Source organism: Anolis sagrei, chromosome 2, assembly GCF_037176765.1.
Source record: "Anolis sagrei isolate rAnoSag1 chromosome 2, rAnoSag1.mat, whole genome shotgun sequence".
NCBI lineage: Eukaryota > Metazoa > Chordata > Lepidosauria > Squamata > Dactyloidae > Anolis > Anolis sagrei.
Window position 1 is genome coordinate 44606897 of NC_090022.1, and position 25324 is coordinate 44632220.

Here is a 25324-nt window from a genome sequence, read left to right on the forward strand (position 1 = left end):
TAAGATCGTTTAGTTTCTACACATGAATTATTATTTAAGTTAACCTAAAGTTCTATACCCATTATCTGGAAGCAAGCTTTATTGATCCCCCATGGACTTACTTCTGATAAGTGCAAACACTGCACTGTAAATATATAAACCATTTTGTTTGGCAGTAAGACAATTATTCAAACAGTTTAAAAAATTGCAAATGAAATAAAATGTGCAAATCAAAATTTATATGTATATGCTGTCCATGAGGTCATTGCTTGAAAAAGACACTTCAAACACTATAGACCATTTTATGCTATGAAATATGTAATCTTGTACAGGATAGTATTATTAAATAGACCAAATAATAGCAAAACATCTTAGGTTGAATATAATGTAATTTGTTTAAAACTCTGATTGCAAAATTTGGATACAGTACTGCTGTCTCAAACTAAGCTACAGTAATAACATAGTGTCTGTTTTTTCTAATTGCTTTTCTGGAAAGAATACTAAAAAAAGCCCCCTCCTTATCCATTTGATAAAACTAATATGTACACTTAAGCAAACTGTTAATGGAGTCAATATTTTGGATGTGATCCATGCAAAGTTGATAGTTATGGGAGTATAAGATTAACTGTCCCATTGTAGCAGGAGTTTCTTTTGATGTACCGGTTTTGTGTTATTTTTGCCACAAAATACAGATAATTTCTTTGTGAGTGGTGGAATGCCCAATTTTGTATTCTCTCTGCTTTTACGTTACTAAACATAGGGAATGTTTCTTCCCAGAAGTGAGTTACTGTTAAGGTATTATTTATTTCATAGCATCATTCTATATAAGTTTATCTAATTCTAAGCACATAGGTAGCAAAATCATGTGCAGCAGGAATCACTCTCTTGTCTCATTTTCTAATGGATGCTCTTAATGAGATCCAGATATGAGACTGTATTATGGTTATGCCAGAATTTAACAAGCACAAAAGACAAGAATAATATGTATCAAACTTTGATTTCTAAGCTGCTCTTCTATATTTTTTGAGATGCTTACTGAGGTTTCCGTACCTGGAAATCCAAAATACTCCTAAATTATTCACATGGATGACTGGGATAGTGACACTTTCTGGTGGTTAAATGTGCACAAACTTTGTTTCATGCACAAAATTATTTAAAATATTGTATATAAAATTGCCTTCAAGCTATGATGTATAAGATGTATATGAAACATAAATGAATGTTATGTTTAGATGTGGAACTCATTTCCAAGAGACTTCATGATATATATGCAAGTATTCCAAAATCTGGGGGAAAAAGTCCAAAATATGAAATGCTTCTGATTGCAAGTATTTTGGATAAGGGATACCCAATATTTATTACATATTTGTTTATGTTAAAATCATACGTCAGCCATCTAATTTAAGGAAAAAATGACATGAATCTGATTAAGTGTGCTTTCTATGCTCATTTTCATAACTGATTTTCAAGTTATGTTCATCTGTTATTTCTGTTCATTATTTTCTCCCAGATCAGAGTCGCTTCTCTGAAGTATTTCTGTTTGAGAAAGAAACTGAAATTACCCTCTTGAGCACATTGTTCCTCTGTAATATGAAAATAATTGTTCAAGTTCATCAGCCCGGAATATAAAGCACTCCTATTACATCCCGAGCCTATTCTGAGAAGAATTACTCTCAAACTTCACATTCTTTTTCTTTCTGCTACTTTGAACATTTGGGGAACACAGCAGTCTATTGTCAGTCTTTTTTCTACATGTATGCAAGCAAAAATATCAAATATCCTTGTATATTTAAAGAAAAGGCGAGATTCTTAGAACCTTTTTTAGAACTTGGACATTGACAAAATAGTTGGCAGTTCAGATTTGTTGAACTGAAAAGAAAGATTCAGGTAGTTTTAGAAGTGCATTTCAATCAGCATAAGAAACAAGTTTTCCTTTCATTGCTAACTTACCATTTATTCATGTGGCAGAAAGGAGCAGCATGATAAAATAACCTTTGGAATTTTTCTTCTGAAGATAATGACTAGATGAGGATGCTTCATTATTAATGAAATCGTAGAAGTTGGGGTTCATTTGTAGTGTGTCTTTCATAATATAATGTGGCAGAGATAATTGGAATAAATTTCAATCAGGAACTTTTTCCCTTCCTGTCCACCACTGGTTTGTTACCTCTGGTGTTATATGTTGTATATTAAATACGGGGAGAAACAGAGAGAGATTCCCTCCTCCCTTTACTATATAAAGCCATATCCAAATGGCCCATATTTCAGGTAATGCCTAGACTAGAAAATATTCAAGATTTCCCAAATACCTACCACTATGTAACTTTACAAAACCAAGAAATTGTATGACTGAGTCTAGCAAGCATCCCTTTATAACATGGATTTATGTGATGGATGCATGGCTATGATGTGAGCACTGAGGTTTTTAGGCAAGTAATCCATGCAGCAATTATTAGAGTGCAGCTCACCATGCACAATCTAGTAAGAAACCTTTATTAACACCAGGCATAAGGCAAGTTTGATTAGGATTTATTGCAAAAGTGCATAATATATCCCTATATATTAAGACACAGAGTCACAGGATTAAAGCTATTGAGTGATTACAGGGAAACCCTTTCAAAGGAGTTAGTAAAAAATGAAATATGGATAATAGACTCCCTTCCAGGAGGGAACATATATTGGGAGTTTTCACTATTTGTTGCTGTAGTTCTTGGGACTTTAAATATATCCCAATGTTCCAGAGCAATCCCATAAACATTCTTATTTATTTATATATTTACTATATTTCTATTCTTCTCTCTCTCATCCCCAAGGGGACTCAGGATGGCTTACAGTTTGGCAAAATTCAATGCCACATTATACATAAGAAAAAAGTAATACATAATATAGTTTACTAAAAATCAGTAGATATATAAATATGAATAAAAACCATGAAAACATATTATGCATATTAAAACATCATAAAACATATTGAACATTGCACCAAACCCATAGTCTTCACATGATTATGGATTTCCTTAGGTGCTCAACTTTCTTTTCCCAGAAATTCAATGATGACTTTTTCTTTTAACTTCAGATTCATGGTTCTAATCAGTCAATCTGAAAAAGAAAAGACTATATCAGTAGAGTAAAGTTACCTCTATCATATCATGCATAGATAGTCCAGTAGCCATGAAAGAACTAAAAGTTAGAGTGATGGGGGCATAATTTTTTTGACCTACCCTCATATATTTTACTCCAGCAGTAGCATTTAATGCCTGCCTTTGAGTAGGTTTCTTTTTCATTCTGGTATTCAGCTTTCTGGCTTTGTTTTCTTCTTATGAAATAAAATAAGTGTTGACTTTAAAATTCTTAACTGTAAGAGAGAAGCAGCTGTATGTGACGTTCTGGGCATGTCAGTGGGTTATAAACACACCTGCATAGCCATTGCCTTTTATTTTAAGACATATTGTTAAAAAGAATAGGCATATATGACCATCAGAGTAAAACAGAAGGGCAGCTGTCACGTTTCTGCAGCATTTTTCTGTCTGAACTCTTATCACCTACTCTGCTGCAGGTTCTGAAGAAAAAGCTAACGTGTTTTATGATGTCCCCCACACACAAAGCAAAGAGCAGTATGTTACTTTTGGTTTGTTCTAGAGATTACTGACAGTTTGAAGAAGCGATGCTTTTAAGATAATTGTGGATATTCCCTAAACGTTTATTAAGAAAATATTTATTTTCCTATACTGTCTCACATTGTAAAGATGATTTCTTTTCCTAATGCCATGCCATCTCCTGTGGCCATTAAGAGAGAAGTGCTTTACCACCGACTCCAGTCTGCTTGGAAACTGAAGGAGGGGGAGGAAGCGAAGTTAGCAGTTGCAAGGCTTTGGCAGTGTTCAGTCTTTTTTGTAGCAGGGGGACAGACCTTACCTGCTAAAAATCTGTTTTTGCCTAAAGTACAATGAGCGGATGTTTTTTTTTTTAATGAATTTGCAATTGAAATCAACTGTTTTGATCCATTTAATAAAGTTGTTGTATTTGAGATCAGGGAACACAAGGTGGTGTAAAAATAAAATTAACTCAAGCAATTGAAAACAATTTAAAATTTAAATCAGTTGTGTTTAGCATTTTGGATAGTTCCAGTTTGGGTTCGTTCTCTATGTTTGTATGATTTTCTTCTTGGCAATTGATTTTTTTGCCTTATATGTTGGAAACCACCCTGAGTCCTTAAGGGAGATAGGGTGGTATACAAATAAAGTGTTATTATTATTATTTATTATTGAAGCTCCCAGCCGGCATTGTACATAATTTTGGGTGGGAGCCTGAAAGGCTGAAGAGCTGAAAATGTTGACCTCTATTTATGGATTACCACTAAAAGTAATGTCACGTAGTTCTGAGTACCATCAATGTCATAGAATTGTCAAAAGGGACACCGGGAGAAGTCATCCTCCTCTAGTCTCTTAAATAAGATGTTCTAGTTGTAAGCCCTTTTAAAAGCATACCCAGTGATTCCAGGCCCCTTCTACATGGGGTGAAGCACTGCTTGAATTGGCATGGGGAAATCAGGTTGTAGCTCTGTGAAGGGAGTACCATCTGTGACACATTTTAAAGTGAATGGAAAAGCAACCATTTCTCATGTGTGCTGCAACTTCATTGGGCAACGGTGAATGTATGAGGAAGTATAGTGACAAGACTTCAATAGTTCTATATATTCAGTATGTCCCTAGCTAGTCTTCTGCAATCACATTGATTTCAGAGATGCCGACTGGAAGGAAGGTTTCCAGGTGAATAAAAGAAAATGAGCATCTATTCTTGACAGAGATGTATCACCCTTAGGTAGTTGCTTGTCCGTACTAACTGAAAGATCACACACAGTAGTTCAGGGTTCTAAATAGCTCATTAATGGCTCTCAGGATGATGCCTTTACTAAACTGGGAAGAAATTCATCTTATCAGCTTTGTCTAGATTATTTTATAGATGAAGATGGTACACTCTCCATGTCACTACATCTCTACCAGATGCCTATATGTAGAAGAGTCAGTGTGCATGCTTATTGTATTCAGAAATAGAAACAAAAATAATAGCCATCAATTTTCACGCTAGGTTTAAAATATTTTATAAAATTAAAATATGACGTTTTAGCTGAAATTCCCACATCACTTAAAATAATCATAAGAACATGTTAAATGACTGGGCTTATAAAACACATTAAACAATTAACTTGCAACCATAATCTGTACTCAATATTCAATTAAACCCCAATTTTAATTTTTGACATTTTAAAATTATTTATTCTAGCCACAGAATATAAAATGTTTAAAAGTTGAAAAATTGATTGGGTTTTCTAAAATAAAACTTTAAGGAATTTGATTTCATTTATAGATTTTTTGAAAAAAAATACATTATTTAATGTTTGTATTTACAACATTTCAGCATAGGAAAAGTGTCTTATATTGATTTGTGTCATTGCCCAGCATATTGGGAATGGGGGATAATGGGTTTTAACAACTGAGACTGGTGTGTTCATTACTAGAATGGGAGTACATAAGAAAATGAATGCCTGCTATCTTGCTGTAATGATCTATATTAAAATGCAAAACAAAACAGGAAAATGAAATGCAGTTTTAGTTTAATCAAGTTTCATGAGTCTTTTGGGAAGTCTGGAAGTATCTGAAACAGAGCCCAGGGGACTTGCCAGGTTTAGGTATGAATTTTGCAGTGTGTATGGTAGGAAATAGAATGCTACATTTGTTATAAAAATGATGGCTAGCAAGTGACATCTGTGTTTAATTTTAATAATAGAAAGCAGGGAGCTACCAAAAGGGAGGAAAAGACATTGGGGCAGCTGTCAAGTTATGTGATCAGTTAGCCTTGTGTGCAGTGGCAGATGGTGTCTGGCACATCATTGGGACACTGAATCTGCTCTTAGCATTTCAAGGTGCTGTGCAAGGGCTGAACCTATTTGAGGGATACAGTTATGCACATAGAACCACTCCTTTAAAGTGTAGACAAAAATGTGGAGCAGAGCTCAGTAATATAGGATCCACTGTTGCCTCTCTGAACTTTTAGATGGGGGTTTCAAAAGCGGCATAAATATCCAGTGTTTACTGATATAGAAAATGTCTTCATGGTTTTCAATTCACATATTTTTTCAACAATACTGTCATATTGTGCAAATTCTAGAGAAGGCCCTACTTTTCAAATCATATGCTCAAAGACCGATAGTAGTATGAGACCATTTCTGGCCAAGTATGGTACTGTGAAGCCCTCTTGGCAAAGAATGGAGAAGTATTTGCACAGTATCAGGAGCAATGTATACTTAAAACCTCTCCTGAAAGTAAGTGTTGGATGCTGATAATCATCAAACAGTTAATAGTTTGAGGTACATCCTATAAAATTGGAAGTGACTACAATTTTGTAATTGTGTTTTATTGACTTCATGATGATTTCTTTTATGATTGATTGTTTATATTGCCCATTTGCTTTGTGTATTATTTCATGTTGCTCACCACCCTGAGTCCCCATGGAGAAAGGGGGCGGGATACCAATAAAGTTTGATTGATTGAATTTTATCTAGCCCATGCAGGTATACATATTAAAAGTATTCCTGAGAGATAGCCAGTCCAACCTCTGTTTAAAAACCTTCAAAGAAAGGAAATCAGCTCTTACAGCTACGATTTTTTTCCCGAAGCTTTGGTGGAATCCCTTTTCTTGTAATTTGAATTCATTGCTTGTGCTCCAGTTTCTGAAGCAGTGGAAAACAAGTCCACTCCTCTTCTACATACCTTTTGAGACAGCTTTTATATCACCTGTCCATATTATCGTCCCCAACTTAAAAGCATCCAGTTTCCTAAGATGTTCTTCACATGGGTTGGTTTCCAGACCATTGATCTTGGTCACCCTTCTCTGAATATATTTCAGCTATTTAGGTGATTTGAAAGTCTATTGTGTGTGTGCATGCATAGCCACATTTATGTAAGATGCTAAAACTATAGCATGTGTTTACATGAATGTCTGTTCTGAGGTTATTCAAAGCAAGAAATGTGTTTAGTATGGTGATACCCACTCTGTGGAAAAATCTTTCCCTTCTTGTTACACATCTCTGACAATTCCTACACTTAGGCATGTGTTACTCTGGTATAATTCAACCTATTTAAAGAAGGACAGCAATGTTTTATACTATATATTTTTTGGTTTCTGTATACTACTTAAAAACTTTTGTATATTTTATGCATGTGGTGATAGATTAGTATTTTTTTTCTTTGCCAAGAAGCCATATATGCTTTTTTTTTTCAAAGAATGAGTCCACAACTATAAATAATCCTTAAAAATATGTGTTTTTGAGAATTTTGTGCAACAGGGAAAATGGCATCAATATTCCTTCTTGTTGACAAGATTGAATTTTACAAGGGCTTATATATTTGGTGTGTGGTCTCACACCAGGAAATAAAAGTAAAATTTAAACATAGCTAACATTTCTAGTAAGTGACTCACAAGCTATAGTACGTTGGCTTTCATTTATTTATGTGGTGTTTGATTGAGATAAAACTGTGTTGATATCCAAGTTATATTCCTCTTGATGCTAATTACAAAAGTTCATTGGCTTGCTTTTTTATTTTCTCTCTCTCTTGATGTCTTTTTAATGAGGCCTAACCAGCAAGCATTATATTTTCTTGGAGTTCTGTCTGCCGCCTTCAGATGTTTATTACTAATCCATGTGGGAATTGATTTATAAATTAAATATTAGGAGAATTTACTTTTACAAAGGAGAAGGAATTGTAGAGGGGAGAATCATGTATACTTTTCATTTGGTGAAGGAAAAAAACATACTAATGGAAATACATTTAAAACTGCTCTTTAAAAATGTTTTATGATTTTATTTAATAAAGCTTGTAAAAGTGGGGTTTTAGTGCACATATTTTGCCTTCTGGTTAATTTTAATAAATTATGCTTACAAAAGTGCTAATCTCTGTTATGAATTTACAGATAAATACTATTGTATTCACAGCCTACCAGCTGGGATAAGTCATTTCGTTCCAAGTAGCAATGTATCCTGAAGTCACAGCGGGGAAATGTTGGAAGAGAAATCAAAAGTATGTTGGTTTAACTCTTCTGTGATACCACTGATAGGTTTTGGAAACCTTCATAGAGAACACATTGATAGATAGGAAAACGGAGATGTCAAAACAATCATTTATTAAGAGTCTTCTTGCTAAATTAGCAGTGGAAATATTGGTTCTGACCATGTGAGCCTTAGTAATAAACAGTCAGAAACACAAATATTACAATTGCTGGCTATGCAAGTACCTGCTTACACAGTACTTGCTTACACAGCACTGAACATTATTTATTTTGCTCACCTGAGCAAATAGTGCTTGACAGTGTTTGAAGGCAACAGCAACACACAGCTTGCAGGTCAGAGCAATGTGAAAGATCTTCCTGTTTACATGCAGCAATTAATTGCAAATGAGAAGAAGCAGATGGAACATTAAAAAAACCAAACAAAACAAGAGGAGTTTCTGAGTAAACAGTGGCAGTATTTTTTTTTTAAAAAAAACAGGTCGAGCGTTCTTTATTCAGAATTCCCAAATCTGTAATCTTTCAAAATTGTCCACATGGGTGTTTGAAAGATGAATACTTTTGCTTCCTGATGCTTCTATCTTTTTTTAATACACAAAATTATTTTAAAATAATGTATAAAATAATCTTCAGGCTATATTCACAAGTATATATGAAACATAAATGAGTTTGGTTTTAGACATGGATTCTATGTCTAGGAAGTGTTTGTGTGTATGCGCAAATACAGGTATTGCAAAATCCAAAAATATCCATAGTCCAAAGCATTTCTAGTTATAAAGTTTTCCAATAAAGAATACTCAACCTGTGGTATGACTAAATTGAAAAAAGTGTGTATGTATGTGTGTGTGTTAGATAATTTTTTTTATATGGCCAATGCCATCTGTGTGAGGAAAATGTCCATGTCATTTTTTTGAGGTGGGAGGTATTTGTTTTGTTTTGCTGCATGTAACTTAGTTTACTTGTAAATGACCACTGTACACTAGAAGACAAAACAAAAAAATAATCCTGGAGAAGATATAGTTGGCCCTCTATACCAAGCATCCTCAAAGTTTTTAAACAGAGGGCCAGGTCACAGTCCCTCAAACTGTTGGAGGGCCGGATTATCATTTGAAAAAACAACAACAACCATAAATTCCTATGCACACTGTAATGCAAAAAAAAAAAAACCCACTTGAAAACAATACAATAATTTAAATGAATTTTAACAAATATAAACTTATTAGTATCTCAATGGGAAGTGTGGACCTGCTTGTTGTTGTCGAGTGCTTTCAAGTCATTTCAGACTTAGATTGACCCTGACGAGGGCCGGGTAAATGACCCTGGAGGGCCGAATCAGGCCCCCGGGCCTTAGTTTGAGGACCCCTGCTCTATACCATAGATTCTGCATAGATCCTGGAACCAAACTCCAGTCGATATCAAGGCACCACTGTAATAATTTATATCTCACCTTTTCCTCAGTTTCTGGTTTCCCCAGTTAGGGACTTCAAGCAGTTTACAACAGATTAAAAATTGCACAGTTATAATATTAATGTTCCTGAGCTACCAATTGGCAGCCACAACCAAAATTCTTTCTCTTTTGTTTCTGTATGTCTTTATGTAAAATTATTCCAGAAGTTTTAGAATGTGGAAATTCTCAAACAAAATTAGCACTACTCCCTGAATTATTTTGCCTCTCCACGTTGCCCTGGGACTGAAGATCTACCATATTTATAAGCCTTACACACTTACTTGCTGAGTTCAAGACTAGTGGCAGGCCTTATCTACTTTTGTTCAGGAAGATAATCAGAGAGCAATCTGATCTCTTACATAGGCCACAAAAGCAGCAGTAGATAGTATATTCTACCCCTAACTTGCCAGGTAAAATGAGTTATTAATTGACACAAACCTGCTACTTTCTGTATTATATTTATATGGGGCTGGGACAATTCTGTGTTCTCATATATGTGCATTGATTAAAAATATTTGTCTCTATGAAATCATAGTAGCAACAATTATAATGCATGTTTCCATTTACAGTGTACAATAATCCAGAATAAGTTCATTTTCTCAAAGTCCTACTTGCGTGGTTAGCATAGACCATATCTTGCAAGTAAAGAACATATTTCCTAGCGTTGGCACTCAGGTTCTCCATGCTCAAGCCCTGAAATGAGTGTTGTTCATTGCTGATGCTTCCTTCAAAGGAGAATTAATAGTTGGAACTCCCAGATTTGTCTCTGACTCCAATTAGAAGAAGCAAAGACCACCAGCATTGAAGTGATGTTCCTCCACCATCAACTCTGCTGGACTGGCCATGTTGTCCATATGCCTGACCACCCAAAGCAGTTGCTCTACTCTGAACTCAATAATGGAAAACGGAATGTTGGTGGGCAGGAAAGGAGATTTAAAGATGGGCTCAAAGCCAACCTTAAAAACTCTGGCATAGACACTGAGAACGGGAAGCCCTAGCCTGTGAGCATTCCAGCTGGAGGTCAGCTGTGACCAGCAGTGCTGCAGAATTTGAAGAGGCGTGAATGGAGGGTGAAAGAGAGAAATGTGCCAAGAGGAAGGCGCTTCAAGCCAACCCCAACCAGGACCGCCTTCCACCTGGAAACCAATGCCCTAACTGCGGGAGATGATAAAGATCAAGAATAGGGCTCCATAGTCACCTACGGACCCACCCTGGAGGATTATCCTACTTGGACAACGAGGGATCACCTAAGTAAGTAAGTATTTCAGAAAAGATTGCTGGAGCAAGCACTGAAGCTATTTTGCTCCAATTTGCTCTAGAGATTATCTTGGTCTTTTTTGATGATTTAGGCCTCCAGATTATTTCCAAATTATGCTGTGGTGATCAAAGCAAAAGTTTCACATCTTCGATATTTTGATTTTTAAAATGATTTTTTGTTGCCTTTGAGTCAAATGTCTCCCTGAGCATGTTCATTCTTCACCCTTTTTGTACTGGAAGTGTAAGAAATATGGTTACTTTTACCCAGTTTCAGAATGTAGTTGCGATCTAGCATTTAACATTTTGGTCAAGTGAGCTAGATGAGACTCTGGAGAGAAACAAGAGATTTTAAACCCCATTTCTATCATTTACAGCTTTCACCCTACCAGATAACAATCAATCTTGTTGACAAAGGACTTCACTTAGTGCCTCTGTCCTCAACCTGTCTTGCAATAGTCAATCCATTCTTTAACACATTCATTCATCTGTCAAGTCAGTGGGGATACAGCTCTAAAGTAATTTCTATGGGTAAAATGCCTCTTGTTTAACTTTGTCCTTTAATGGAGCAAAGCTGGAAGTACCCATGTATTGTGAAGACAGCTAGTCTTCCAATTGCAGCAAACCTAAGGTATTGACTTGTGTAGATAAAGACACATACCTCTATAGTTGTCCTGCCGTGTAGTTTGGTTGTGTTGTTTTGTTTTTAATGACTGACTGGGCTCTTAACTATACAGTAGAAGAGAAATGTAAAGGTCACTATAAAACATCTACCATACTGAGCCATGTGTGTGAATAACAGAGAGAATTACAATAATTCTCTGGACCTCTCAGCGGCCTTCGATACCGTCGATCACGGTATCCTTCTGGGTCGCCTCATGGACATGGGGCTCGGAGGCACTGCCTTGCGGTGGCTTCGATCCTTCCTTGAGGGACGGACCCAGAAGGTGTCATTGGGTGACACCTGTTCGGCTCCACAACCGTTGTTGTGTGGAGTCCCACAGGGTTCAATTCTGTCCCCGATGTTATTTAACATCTACATGAAGCCGCTGGGAGAGATCATTCGGAGTTTCGGACTAAGATGTTATCTCTATGCAGATGATGTCCAAATCTGTCACTCCTTTCCACCTGTCACCAAGGAGGCAGTCCAGACCTTGAACCGGTGTTTAGCCGCTGTATCCGACTGGATGAGAGCTAACAAATTGAAATTGAATCCAGACAAGACAGAGGTCCTACTGGTCAGTCGCAAGGCCGAACAGGGTATAGGGTTACAGCCTGTGTTAGACGGGGTTACACTCCCCCTGAAGACGCAGGTTCGTAGCTTGGGAGTGATCCTGGACTCATCGCTGAGCCTGGAACCCCAGGTCTCAGCGGTGGCCGGGAGAGCTTTCGCACAATTAAAACTTGTGCGCCAGCTGCGCCTGTACCTTGGGAAGTCTGATCTGGCCACGGTGGTCCACGCTCTTGTCACATCCCGGTTAGATTACTGCAACGCACTCTACGTGGGGTTGCCTTTGAAGACTGCTCGGAAACTGCAACTAATTCAGCGAGAAGCAGCCAGGTTGCTCACCGGAGCAGCGTACAGGGAGCATACCACCCCCCTGCTGCGCCAGCTCCACTGGCTGCCGATCCAATTCCGAGCACAATTCAAAGTGCTGGTTTTGACCTACAAAACCCTATACGGTTCCGGCCCAGTGTATTTGTCCGAACGGATCTCCCTCTACATCCCACCTCGAAGCTTAAGATCTTCTGGGGAGGCCCTGCTCTCGACCCCGCCACCCTCACAAGTGAGGTTGGCGGGGACGAGGAGCAGGGCCTTCTCGGTGGTGGCCCCCCACCTGTGGAACTCACTCCCCGGGGAGATTAGATCGGCGACCTCCCTCCTGGCATTCAGGAAAAAACTAAAGACCTGGGTTTGGGACCAAGCCTTTGGACACGCTGGCAGTTAAATTGAGGATCTGACGACAGACAAGGACAATGGAGTGGAATGGATATATGGACTCTGTACCCGAGCATGAGACTGTCTTAATATTTTATTATGCGCTGATGTTTTTAATTCTAATTGTTGAATTGCTTATTGCTTTTTGTATTTGTATTACTGTCAATTGTTAGGCATTTGATTATGCCTCCTCTGTAAGCCGCCCTGAGTCCCCCCCGGGGTGAGAAGGGCAGGGTATAAGTAAATGAAATAATAATAATAATAATAATAATAATAATAATAATAATAATAATAACATCAACCCATTCTTATTAAATAATACCTTCAAGGAGCTCTTTCAGTACATATATTTAGTCACTTAACTCTTGCCACTTTATTATTTAGAAGCAAATTGTTCATGCAGGTGTTGCCTTAGGACAAAGAAAATGGAAATGTTCTGGTTTTGTTTTTCTTGAGAATGAGAAAACACATATATAGAGGTCCATGAGAGATTTCTAATCAATATAATGAAACTCTTCCCATTGTAAGGCAAAATTGAAGCTATTTATCAAAGATTTAGAATATTTTTCAGGGAATACTAATACTGTAAAATAAAATATAAATTCTTTTAAAATACCTTTCATTAAAAAATATTCTTACCTTATCGTGTTATGCAAATGGGAAATTATAAGCAATTGAATTTATTATTCATTGCAGTTTCAAGATGGAATCCTCCCAGAGATTGAACAATCCCTTTGATTCTGCTATTTTCCTCTGTTTGTCCATGTTGGTAGGCAATATTGAACTGAGTACTCCCATGTAACAGCCAAGTATTTGTCCTCTCATGGAAGTAGATACTCAATCACTTGTTGATTTTCTGTGTTTTCCATTTTGGGAAATATTTCTTCTCTTGAGGAGCTGTTTGAAAGTATACGTTTGATTGCATTATCATATTCAGAGTGGAGAATGATTGAGTTATTATGCACCCCTGACATCGGTGCATCCTTCAGTCAGTAGTTTATATTCAACCAAATTATACACAAATATGGGTATATAACATGTACCTACAGACACTCATTAATACTCGTTCGATTATTTTGAATGTTTTTACATTTGATGATCTATCTAGAATTGTCTAGTGCAATCCTCTGATCTATAATATTAGAACTCACTGACAGTGAATTCTCATTAATAAAATCCAGAATTTCATAGGACAGAGTTATGGCACATTATCAAAATGTTATTGTTGCGTAGTATGATAGACATTTGAATTTTATTGGTAATAGCAACATCATCTATAGAAAGAGACAGGAATAATCCAAAGAAAGGTTAATCAGAAGTAGGGGGGGGGGGGGCAGGTGGGATGTTTTGACTGCATACTGTATAGTAATTTCAGTAATTTCAGCCTTTTTTCTCAGACTGAGAAAGTATGATTTGCCCAAAGCGAATTGGTGGATTTCTAGGGTTAACAGAGATTCAGACTCTGGTGTTGTGGAATTCTAAACCAACACTGAAATAACTATACCACACTGTATCTCTATGAAGCATGTGCACTTCTGTATTGTTTTTAATATTCTCAACTTTTCATGCCTTCTTTATAGCTTTATTTTATATTTACTGCTGCTTGAACATTGATTTTAATTTTACGAGAATAAGCACCATAAACGTTCTCTCATCCTCCTTTATGACTAATTCCTATGTTAGCACCAAAGTAGTTTTCTTTTATTTCCTGAGTAGCCTGATTAATATTGTAGGTTTGTCTAGAGACTCATTTGTCAGGTTATTCAGAGTGCAACTACTATGTTGGTTATCTTGTATCCATTTCTCATTCGGAACATTTTGGTATGCTCTTTGCAGTTATGATTTACAATGACATGGGTATTTCCCAGTATTTACTATGATTCATTGGAGAGACTATCAGGAGACTGTTTATCTTGAATTGTATAGGTGCTGTTAGCAAATGTGTTATTGCATGCTAGAATCAGCTCTTTCTTTGATCATTTAATGTAACAACAAGTAAATTGCAATGAAACTTTTGAAGGGAATAACATTTATCCTATTGAACATCAGTGTATATTATTAAACTTGGATAATTGTTTATTTTAATTGTTTTAATTTAGTATTCTGTATAATACCAACACCCCCAACCATGTATTGTGAAAGAGATGAGGCATTCTATAACATCATCCTCAGAGTCATCTTTGTGCCAAATCGGCCAATTTAGTTGCTAACTACCATAGAATCAAAATAGCCGTTGGAAGAGACCACAAGTACTATCCAGTCCAATCCTATTCTCCTATTCAGGAATACACAATCAAAGCACTCCTGACAAATTGCCATCCACCTTCTGTTTATAAACCTCCAGCGAAGAGGACACCAGCATACTCCAAAGCAGCATATACTAAAATATTTGTAATATTGAGGTGGTATCTCTTTTCCTGAAGTTTGAATTCATTGCTCTGGAGCAGCAGGAAACAAGTTTCCTTCCTCCTTAAAATGAAATCATTTCAAATGTTTCACCATGGCTATCATGTCATCTTTTAGCTTTCCTTCCTCCCAGCTAAACATATCCAGCTTTTTATGCTGTTCCTTGACTTCCAGACCTTTTACTGTTTTGGCCATATAAGCATTATTTTTACTCACAGAACCTTGGGACCGTGGTACTTGAGGCATCTCTCCTTTTACCTGCAAGCTTGATGAATGAGATCTCTTAGCTAAAGTTGGGGAATGCCCCAGAGCTTCTTCACAGTTTGGGCACATGAAAACAGTTGGGCCAGTTCCATTTCAGAGTGGGCTGCCACTGTTTTCATAACCATCCCACTTTCACTAGGCTTTGGCCTGGAAACAAAATAGCACTTACTGTTGCTATCTGGTGACCTTGGAGCACAAAATTGTTCCTGGTTGTTCCCAAAGCACCAGCACAACTCAGACCAGGGAGGGAGAAGAGTATGGATCACCCCCTCCTTTCTTCCCTCCACTCTACAGGTTGCATTGGCACTTTGGCAAGTGTCAGCAATGGCAGTAAATGATGACCAGGACCAAGTCATATGATGACAACAAGACAGTGATGATAATATTGGCCTGTCCAACCCAACCTGGACAGTGTAGGCTTCTTCCTGCTATTGTGTTGGCATGGCCATGATGACACCATTCTGCCACCACAGTGGCTAAGAAGCTGGAATTCAGATCTAAAAGTGTATAATCTTCAAGATCCAAAATCGTATGAACCTATGATATTTGGCATTTTTTGCTGGATACTTTTTGGTGATCACTTCCTAGGAACTAAAATCTGCTAGGTCACAAAACCAATAACAAAACACTTGGTCTGGGGAAACATAATAGGGCAAATAATAGACAATCTTGCTGTTGATTCCCCCTCCGCACATCATTTTCAGTGACACGACTGCAACTTTAGTGACACGGCTGCTAGGCATGACACAGTCAGAATTTAATACATCCTGTTTTCAAATTTTCTTTAATCTCACCACATTTTGTCTTGTGAATGTTTAATCTTTCATGTGGCCGTGTACCCCTCACCTTTCTCAGTATGAGTAGCCAAGCTGGAAGCTAACATATTTCTAGTGTTATTGATTGGCTTGGTTTGTTCGGGGACTCTATTGCTCTAGAAATAGAAAATAGGGATTCTTCCAGTGTAGGCTTTCAGTTTTTATATGTCACTATAACTTGTAGTTTAATTTTGAAACAATATGCAGTTTAATCATGATTGTCTCTGTATGTATGTGTTTATAATATAGAAATATAGTGTATAGAAGAGATGGCTTTGTGTTGAGAAAAAACCAAGACATAAATTTAGCATGTGAATAAATGAAAAAAAAAGTATGTATACATAGACACACACACACACACGTTAAGTGTGAACTCCACCCAAACTCCATGTTTTCTTCAAGGTGGAATATATATATTTTAAAACATGATATTATTTTGCTTTTGGGGACCCTAAGATGAACCTATCTTGAGGTTTTCTTGGCAAAATTTGTTCAGAGGGGGTTTGACATTTTCATCCTCTGAGGCAGCGAGGATGTGACTTGTGCAAAGTCATTTCTGTTCCCAGGGGGGGATTTAATCCCAGATTGTTTGATTATGTCTTCTGGAATCTTTCCTTGTGGTGATGTCAAGCCTACTAGACAACAAATGTTTGGGTCCTTTTTTTGTCCATTTTGAAGGTGGAGACAATTCACTGGTTCGCCAAGAATTTTAAAAGATGATTGACAGTGGCTCTGAAATTTTGTCTTCCAGTTCTTTTAATATCACTGAATATAATTCACAGACTGTGGACATATGAATTCATTTAGAATGTATTGCCCCTTTACCTATTTTGTGCTGCATTTCCCCTACTACATATTTTGTTCCTTTATGCCCAAGTTGAGCACTCTTAGGTGGAAAACTGAGGCATGTTAGCATTTTGCCATCACTTTTAGTAACCTTCTTCCAACCTGGAATGTTTTTCTACATGGACTATAAAACCCATACTTCTATTGTTGCCCTGGGGATTGTGACCTTTTACTTCTGCAGACTGTCAAGTTACTGTCCCAAAGTGTGGTATCTCTTTTTTCAGCATCTTCAATTCAATTTGTAAATCAACTGCACCACTTTTTTTTCTTTCCATTCTACACATGTACTTTTTAATTGCCTTCTTTCTTAACAATTAATAAAATGTAATTAATTTTCTTTAGAAGGCATTGATAAATCATAAGTACAGAAATGAATGGATCGCTGCAAAGATTGGTCAGTTAATCAAGGATGGAAATTTTAAATCCAAACTGTTTTGAGACTATCACCTTATGCAGAATGTGAGCCGGCCTGAGTCCTTGTGAGCCAGTGTGAGTCCCCTTCGGGATGAGAAGGGCAGGATATAAATATAGCAAATAAATAAATAAATAAATGTGTGTGCATGCATATGTGTGTGTGTATTTTACACCACTGAATTGTGGTGTCTTTTCTGTCACCCATGTTTCAATGGAATAAAATTAGTGAGTTAATAGTTTAATGGTTAATTCAAAACTTTGTGATACATGCACACCATGCGAAAAACATAGAATATAACATTGAAACATAGAATATAACATATTACTGAATGGAGCAAATATAGAACATGTGAGTTAGCCCGGTTCCTCTATTCATACATACTGTTCATTGCAGAGAGAGAGAAGGAGAGAAACAAAGGATGGGAAACATTGAAAAAAAAACTTATTTTTTACCTGTCAGTGTCTCTGATCTACTATGCAAAAACCATGTGTGAGGGTTCTGTTGAAAACATTCTGTTTTCCTCTGGCTTAAGAGGAGAAAATAATACAGGCTGTTTCTGATGGTTAAGTGTGTTGTCAATAGCCACATTCATTCCTGTCTCTTGAATAGGAATGTATACATTATTGTTTCTCGGATAATTCATTTAGTATCTCTTTTCTTTCTCTAACTCAGCTATGTCATTCCTTAGTTTCCACACTACCTCAGTGTAGGGCTATTAATTTTGGTTTTCCTGGAGTATATGTGAGCTTCAGAGTCGTCCACTACTATCTCTGATATCATCTCAGGCATTTTTGGCCCTGTCCCCACCTGCTGACAGCTCCTAGAGAATGAATTTTAGGAACATGAGACTAACCTTTCAGTGAAGTCTGATATTCAAAGTTACAATGTAGTCTACTCTTCATTCACCATATAATTTCAACCAACAAAATTTAAGAAATGTACAAGTGAATGTTGCCACAGTACCTTTTTTATGTGTACATTTTTAGATTTGTATAAAGACATCCAGTATAGTGCAAAGGGGATTAGAACCAATAATGAAGTGGTATGAGATCAAGAAGAGCTAAGGGGGAGCACTCTCCCTGATATTCTGTGGAGGCAGCCCTCCCTTTCTTGTGGATTAGCCTGTTCTGAATATCATTTCATATTGAGAAAGCTTTCCAGAACAGCAGGAAAGGATCTGAGAAACAAGAATTGTCAGAAATAAGAGGCCTCAATCGGACAATTTGCCATCCCATTTCTTCTTAGATTTTCATTTCCTGAGTAAGACGTGTAATTACCTGCCACCAAATATCTCTTTCCTCTTAATTTTAGCTCTCACACCAAGTGTTGGAAAAATGTTGCATTTCATGTTATATTATGTATTGTTTCTCTGGGTTATTCGTGTCACATTCCATGTCACTGTGTTGTACAGCTTTGATTTTTTCTGTTTCAACTTCTAAGCAAATAAACAGTTGAATGCCCCTTTGACCTAAGTCCAGTTGTGCCATTAATCAAATGTTGTTGCTTGTTTCATTTTGGATTGCATCATCATGGGGTTTTCACAGTACATGATACTTAAAAGGGATTTATTATGCTCTTTCTGTGCAGGAAGTACAGCTGTGGCGCCACTGCAGTTGTATCTGAGGCATCCACTGCTGTAACCTTCCACTTTTGCTGCTGCCCAATAGCTGTTTGGTATATTTAGTCTGGCACTGCAGCAAGGTCTGTCTAACATGGAAGAACTTACCAACTGCACCACTTACCATTGGCATAACCTCTTACCTCACAGGAGCATGCATTCCCACCACCTTGGAAATTTAGAGCTATGGTTGGTGCTTTTGAGTAAAGCTGTGTATATTAAAAATATATATATAAACTCCTTCTTGAAAAGTCTCTATCTCCAAGAGAACTAGCTTATCTGAAAGCAGAATATATATTGCTTTCACACTTCAAAGATAATTTTCAGCCTAAGAAGCCATGGACACTATCTTGAAGTTGCTAAGACACACTGATGCTTTCTCACCAGTGTGACAATTGGCCTTTCTAGAACTGCATTTCACTCTTCATATGAGACTCGAATATTGTACTACATCAGCACATTTGAGGAAAAGGATTTTAAACCACAAATATTCATGACAGCACGAATAAATCAGCTATTCTCATAGTTACTACAAGACTCTTTTATTCCCTTTTCACTTCCTTTATTTTATTTTAATGAAACGTCAACAAAGGCCTCTCTGAAAATGACTATTTCCACTTATTTAAATTAATATGCTGCCAATTCTTTTGGAGCGGAAGTCCCATCACCTACTTTGCATATGCCTGATATTTGTGATCTACATGGTGGTAGCCCTCCTGGTGCTTCAAAAATATATAGCCTGGGGTGGTTTCAACATTTGTACATTCCCATGGTTTTGCTTGTCTGCTTGTTCCTACATGACATTATCCTTGCCAGATTTCATGCCTTTAGGCAAAACACCTATTGCTGTGCTCACTTTTTTTTTGTTTTTTTATGGAGGGGAAGAAAATTGAGCTTTTTGTTGTAGTTCTGTTGCTTGTTACTGCTGTAATTTCTTATGGCAACTGAAGATAAGAACTATCTCCAAGCAAGAATAGTTTTTAAGCAAGAAACAAAAATGCTATTCTGCTCCTCCCTGAAGGCTGCTGATATATTCAAACAGGTTACATATAAAACTGTTGACTTGCTATTTTTAGTGTGCAGTGGAGTATTGAGAACAATATATGGGTTTCCATTTAGATTACAGTCTCAAACTTTACAGATCAGAAAATGTTGGCAACTTGATCTTCAGAAGACTATTACCAGTTGTCCCATAAGATTATAGAAATATTCTTTAGTTTATGTCAACCTAATAAATATAATGCTTCAGAAAGCTACATTGTAGTTAATTGCCATTAAGTTGACTGACTTATGGTGACCATAAGTGTGAAACGCCGGCCACCCTATGAACAACAACCCTGCTTCGATTTTGCAGACTCAGACCTTTGGCTCTCTTGGTTGAATTTATCCATATAGAATGCAGGCTACCTCTTTTCCTACTGCCTTAAATTTTACCAAGTATTATTTTATTTTCTAGTAAGTCATGCCATCTTATCCCATCGATAGACGGAATGAAATACTTGGGATAAGTAGGTAAAGTGGACAGGAATTTCACATTTTGAGTCAGTTTACTCAGGAAAAAAAAGTATAAGAAGAAAAAAGGGTAGCATTAATAACAAGGAGAGATGTTGCAAAGCTTGCTTTTAGCTGCTACAGAGTAGGATGTAGAACAATGGATTCAAACTACAAAAGAAGAGATTGCACCTAAGCAATAGGAAGAACTTTCTGACAGTCAGAGCTGTTCAACAATTGAACATGCTGCATCAGACTGTGGTAGAGTCTCCTTCATTGGAGGTTTTTAAACAGAGGCTGAATAGCTATCTTTTACAAGTGCTCAGAGTGTGGATTCCATTAAAGGGCTTTAATGGTAAAACACATTCAAAGGGGCTTTGATGTACCTCCTCATGTGCAATACTTAAAGTGTTTGCTGTAGTGCCACTGATGGAGACCCATGACAATGTCTGTTCTCTCTGCTACTGCTGTCCAGTGGCTACGTGGACAGCCAGCAAAACCCTGGGCGTGGCATGGGAGACCCTACTAGCAACATTACTACTTTCAGCATCATCTCTTGCCTGTTGGGAACACACAATCCACCAGGGAAAGGTAGCACCATCAAGATTACCAATGCTGATGATTTATAAATGCACACTCAAATAAGGAAAAGTCTGTGAAAAGTTTGAATGTATTTATTGTTAAATTATGTTTGTATTTGTTCATGTGCTTGCAAAACTTAAAATATTTTTCTTCCTTTCTGTATTGAAACCTTCCAGCAATTGTATTTGTGGACATTTAGAGAAAATAAACAAAGGATAAACCTCCTAAAACCAATGAAGTATCAAATGTATGAATGATGGAAATCTGCATTTGGATGTACATGCTCCATTTATTAATTATAACTGTGAAAGCTTAAATGCAAAACTTTCCAAACAGTTTTATTTACCTATCACTTGGACTTTTTTAATGAACGTTTATCATGTTTATCCAGACACATATTTGAATTATGAAAAAAAAATGGTACTTTCTCATAACCCTGCTAGAACTTTTCATTCTGAATAACATTTGAAAGATCCCAGAGCATAGAAAAATTTCTATCGATTTCTATACATCTTAAGTCTGTATCAGTCCCAATAAAGCACAATCCACTCTTAGGACAGCTATTACAGTTTGAGAAATAGTTTAGGTACAGAACATTCCAATACCCCCAGAAATAACTGTCAAAACTTTATCCGGTGATATATCTAGAGATTTATAAATATGGTTATAATCCTATGGTGTCATTTCTTAGTGGAGATTTCTTACCCAGCAAAGGATAGCTTAAATGTTGAGCCAGCAGTTTACAGACAAGTACAAATATTTTGATAGATATCATAAGAGTTCATGTGTAGCTTGTGTGTAAAAACTGAGACCCTTAATAGCAACAAATTTCTGTTAGATTGGGTTTTTAAGAACACAACTCTAGCACCAGGCACTTAGATGCCAGTTTGTTCTTTTGTTATGAAACAAAAAATGATACGACAGAAAATCTTTTCCTGAAGTAGAAATTGCATCCTTCTAACTACTCTTTGTTTCTTCTGTTTTTTTTCCAAATTTTATTTTATTTGTTGCCTTTGTATGATGCCTTTCTCCCTGTGTGAGACCCTAAGCAGTTAATACATTAAAAGCCTGTTGTATAATATTGTTAGTTAATAAAAGGACTTTGGCACCAGATCTTCGATCAAGAACCCTTAGGACAACATATTTTGAACTAACAAATGTTCACATACATACTAGTTTAACAAATTATGTAAAATTCTGAAACAGGGTCTGTAGTTTCTCTTGAACTATCACCATGGTTCTCAACTTGTGGGTCCCCAGAAGTTTTGGCCTTCAACTCCCAGAAATCCTAACAGCTGGTAAAAAGGATACCCTGACTAATCTGTAATGGGATTTTGTTGGAACCCAAAATTAATTGGGAATATAGATATTGAAATAAAGTTTTCCACCTTATTAGGAAAACACAAATAAAACTTTTGTGTAATCACATCATCATCAGTCATCCTCTTCTCTCCTGTTCAGGAGAATGTCTTTAGAATAAAACAAAAAGGCAATTTGAAAAAAAAAACTGATAAGGCAAATTCTAGGTGAGAATCTAGCTCAGGAATTAATTCCCCACAAAAAACTTTCAAGTGGATTTTTTGAGTGCATACAGTAGTATTTTAATGTCGAAAAAAATGTTTCTTCAGAGACAAGATATTTCCTGCATTAGACACAGGTTTTGTGTTTTTTGGGGGTTTTCTTTTTGGCACACAAAACAAGTTTCTTGAACACATATCAGCATTTTCTATGTAGAAATTAGAATCCACTGCACATACATTTTTTCTTGTATAGAAATCTGTACTCTTGGCATAGAAAATGGTATCCAACAGCAAATAAAATCCAAAAAATCCAGTTTGAACAGTGAAGACTATGTTCTATGAATCTCTTCTGGCTTAGTATTCTTAGTAGCACTGTAGTTTCCTTTTCTCTTAAATGATATAAGCATCGGTTTGTTGTAGGTTTTTCCGGGCTATATGGCCATGTTCTGGAGGCAATTTTTCTCCTGACGTTTCGCCTGCATCTATGGCAAGCATCCTCAGAGGTAATGAGGTCTGTTGGAACTAGGAAAAATGGGTTTATATATCTGGAATGACCAGGGTGAGACAAAAGACTTTTGTTTGCTGGGGCTAGCTGTGAACGTTTCAGCTGATCACCTTGATTTGCATTCAATGGCTTGGAAGCGCCTGGGGGGAATCTTTTGTTGAGAGTGATTTCATGTGCCTGTTTGTTTCCCCTCTGTTGTTTTGCTGCTGTAATTTTTGAGTTTTTTAATACTGGTAGCCAGATTTTGTTCATTTTCATGGTTTCTTCCTTTCTGTTGAGATTGTCCACATGCTTGTGGATTTCAATGGCTTCTCTGTGTAGTCTGACATGGTGGTTGTGAGAGTGGTCCAGCACTTCTGTGTTCTCAAATAATATGCTGTGTCCAGGTTGGTTCATCAGGTGCTCTGCTATGGCTGATTTCTCTGGTTGGAGTAGTTTGCAGTGCCTTTCATGTTCCTTGATGCGTGTCTGGGCGATGCGTTTGGTGGTCCCTATGTAGACTTGTCCACAGCTGCATGGTACACGGTAGACTCCTGCAGAGGTGAGTGGATCCCTCTTTTCCTTTGCTGAACATAGCATTTGTTGGATTTTCTTGGTGGGTCTGTAAGTGGTTTGTATGTTGTGTTTCCTCATCAGTTTCCCTATGCGGTCAGTGGTTCCCTTGATGTATGGCAAGAACACTTTTCCTCTGGGAGGATCTTCATCTTTACTCTCATGGTTTGTTCTTGGTTTTGCAGCTCTTCTGATGTCTGAGGTGGAGTATCCATTGGCCTGTAGAGCCCAGTTTAGGTGGTTCAGTTCATCTTGGAGAAGGTGGGGTTCGCAGATTCTTTTTGCACGGTCTGCCAAGGCTTTAATGGTGCTTCTTTTTTGACTTGGGTGATGGTTGGAGTTTTTATGTAGATATCTATCCGTGTGTGTGGGTTTTCTGTAAACGGTGTGACCCAATTGTTGATCTGGTTTGCGGATGACTAGGACATCTAGAAAAGGCAGTCTTCCTTCATTTTCATTTTTTATAACCATCCTCCTTCCATGGCACAAGCACTAGTTTTACAGAGACAGGAAACAATGCTGAGGTGTATTGCCAGGACACAAGGCTGTAAAGAGTTCCAACAGCATAACGGATATGACTAACAATTCATATAAAGAATTTCCTCCCAATTTTATAATACAATTTTATATTGGATTGGCCCTTTGTGGGAAATGTAATATGTGCATATCCTTCCAAGAAGTTTTGGCATAATGAGCACTCTGTCTCATTGTTGCTTCTGTTCATGTGTCCTTTGAGATAAAGGACTGAAATGGGTAGTTCATGTTATAGGACAAAATACAACTTTAGACTGAAATAAACTCATGAAAGTGAACTCAACTTTCACTCAACAGTAATGTGTAGACCTACACTACTTGGAATCATATTTGGATTTAGCTTGTTTGTCTAACAAAAGTAATTATGTGCAAAATACAATGTTTTGTATATATAAAATGCAATTTTCACACCAAGTTCCAGAATGTGAATAGTGGTTGAAAAAATGGCTGCTAAACTCTTTTACATTCCAAATTATACCAAGACATCATTGTAAAGGATGAGAATATCGTGTATTAAAGTTCTAAATGTGAACTCTCTTCTAGGCGGACATCACATGTTTGGGACCTTTCATCGGCGATACCAGATTAATAACTATCCCATGGACAGGATAAGAAGTGTTTCCAGAAAAGGTGTGTCATTGTATTTTATTCAGTTTTATTGTATACATATATGGGTGTATACACACCCTTGATATCCTTTATATCCAATGTGGTCTGGTTCCATACACACACACACACTACCCCCTCCAAAAATAACCAAATCTATGGATATCCAGGTTCTGTGGTGTGGTAAAACATTACTTATATATAGTGGCTAAACTAAATTTCACCTTTGGGTTTGTTTTTTTTTTCCAAAGGGGACTATATTTTCAAGCATATTTAATACAGAATTTGTGGGTCCAGAGGGCTGAATCTCTCTCTATGTGTGCAAATATGAGTGTCCATCACACACAAAAACATATATCTAGAAAGAGAGAGGGAGAGGGAAAATGTTAAGCAGTTCTATATTTGCAGGTTTTGTTTATTTATTGTCCCTAATTCTGATTACTACAGTTGGGAAGTAGTTTTTGTTCATAAACGTTTTGTTCTACTT

The 25324-nt window shown here is 36.9% G+C and overlaps 1 protein-coding gene across 8 annotated transcripts in view; it reads left to right on the forward strand.

The window, feature by feature from the left end:
* The window catches only part of LOC132769389 (contactin-4), a 643374-nt gene that overhangs the window by 188005 nt on the left and 430045 nt on the right, over window positions 1-25324 (forward strand). For 7 of the 8 annotated variants that reach the window (XM_060766321.2, XM_060766322.2, XM_060766323.2 and 4 more), the window contains one exon: window positions 24775-24861. The exons of the other annotated variant lie outside the window; for it this stretch is intronic. The gene's annotated coding sequence lies outside the window, so the exon portion shown is untranslated. The remainder of the gene's footprint in view (window positions 1-24774; window positions 24862-25324) is intronic. 8 annotated transcript variants of the gene reach the window in all.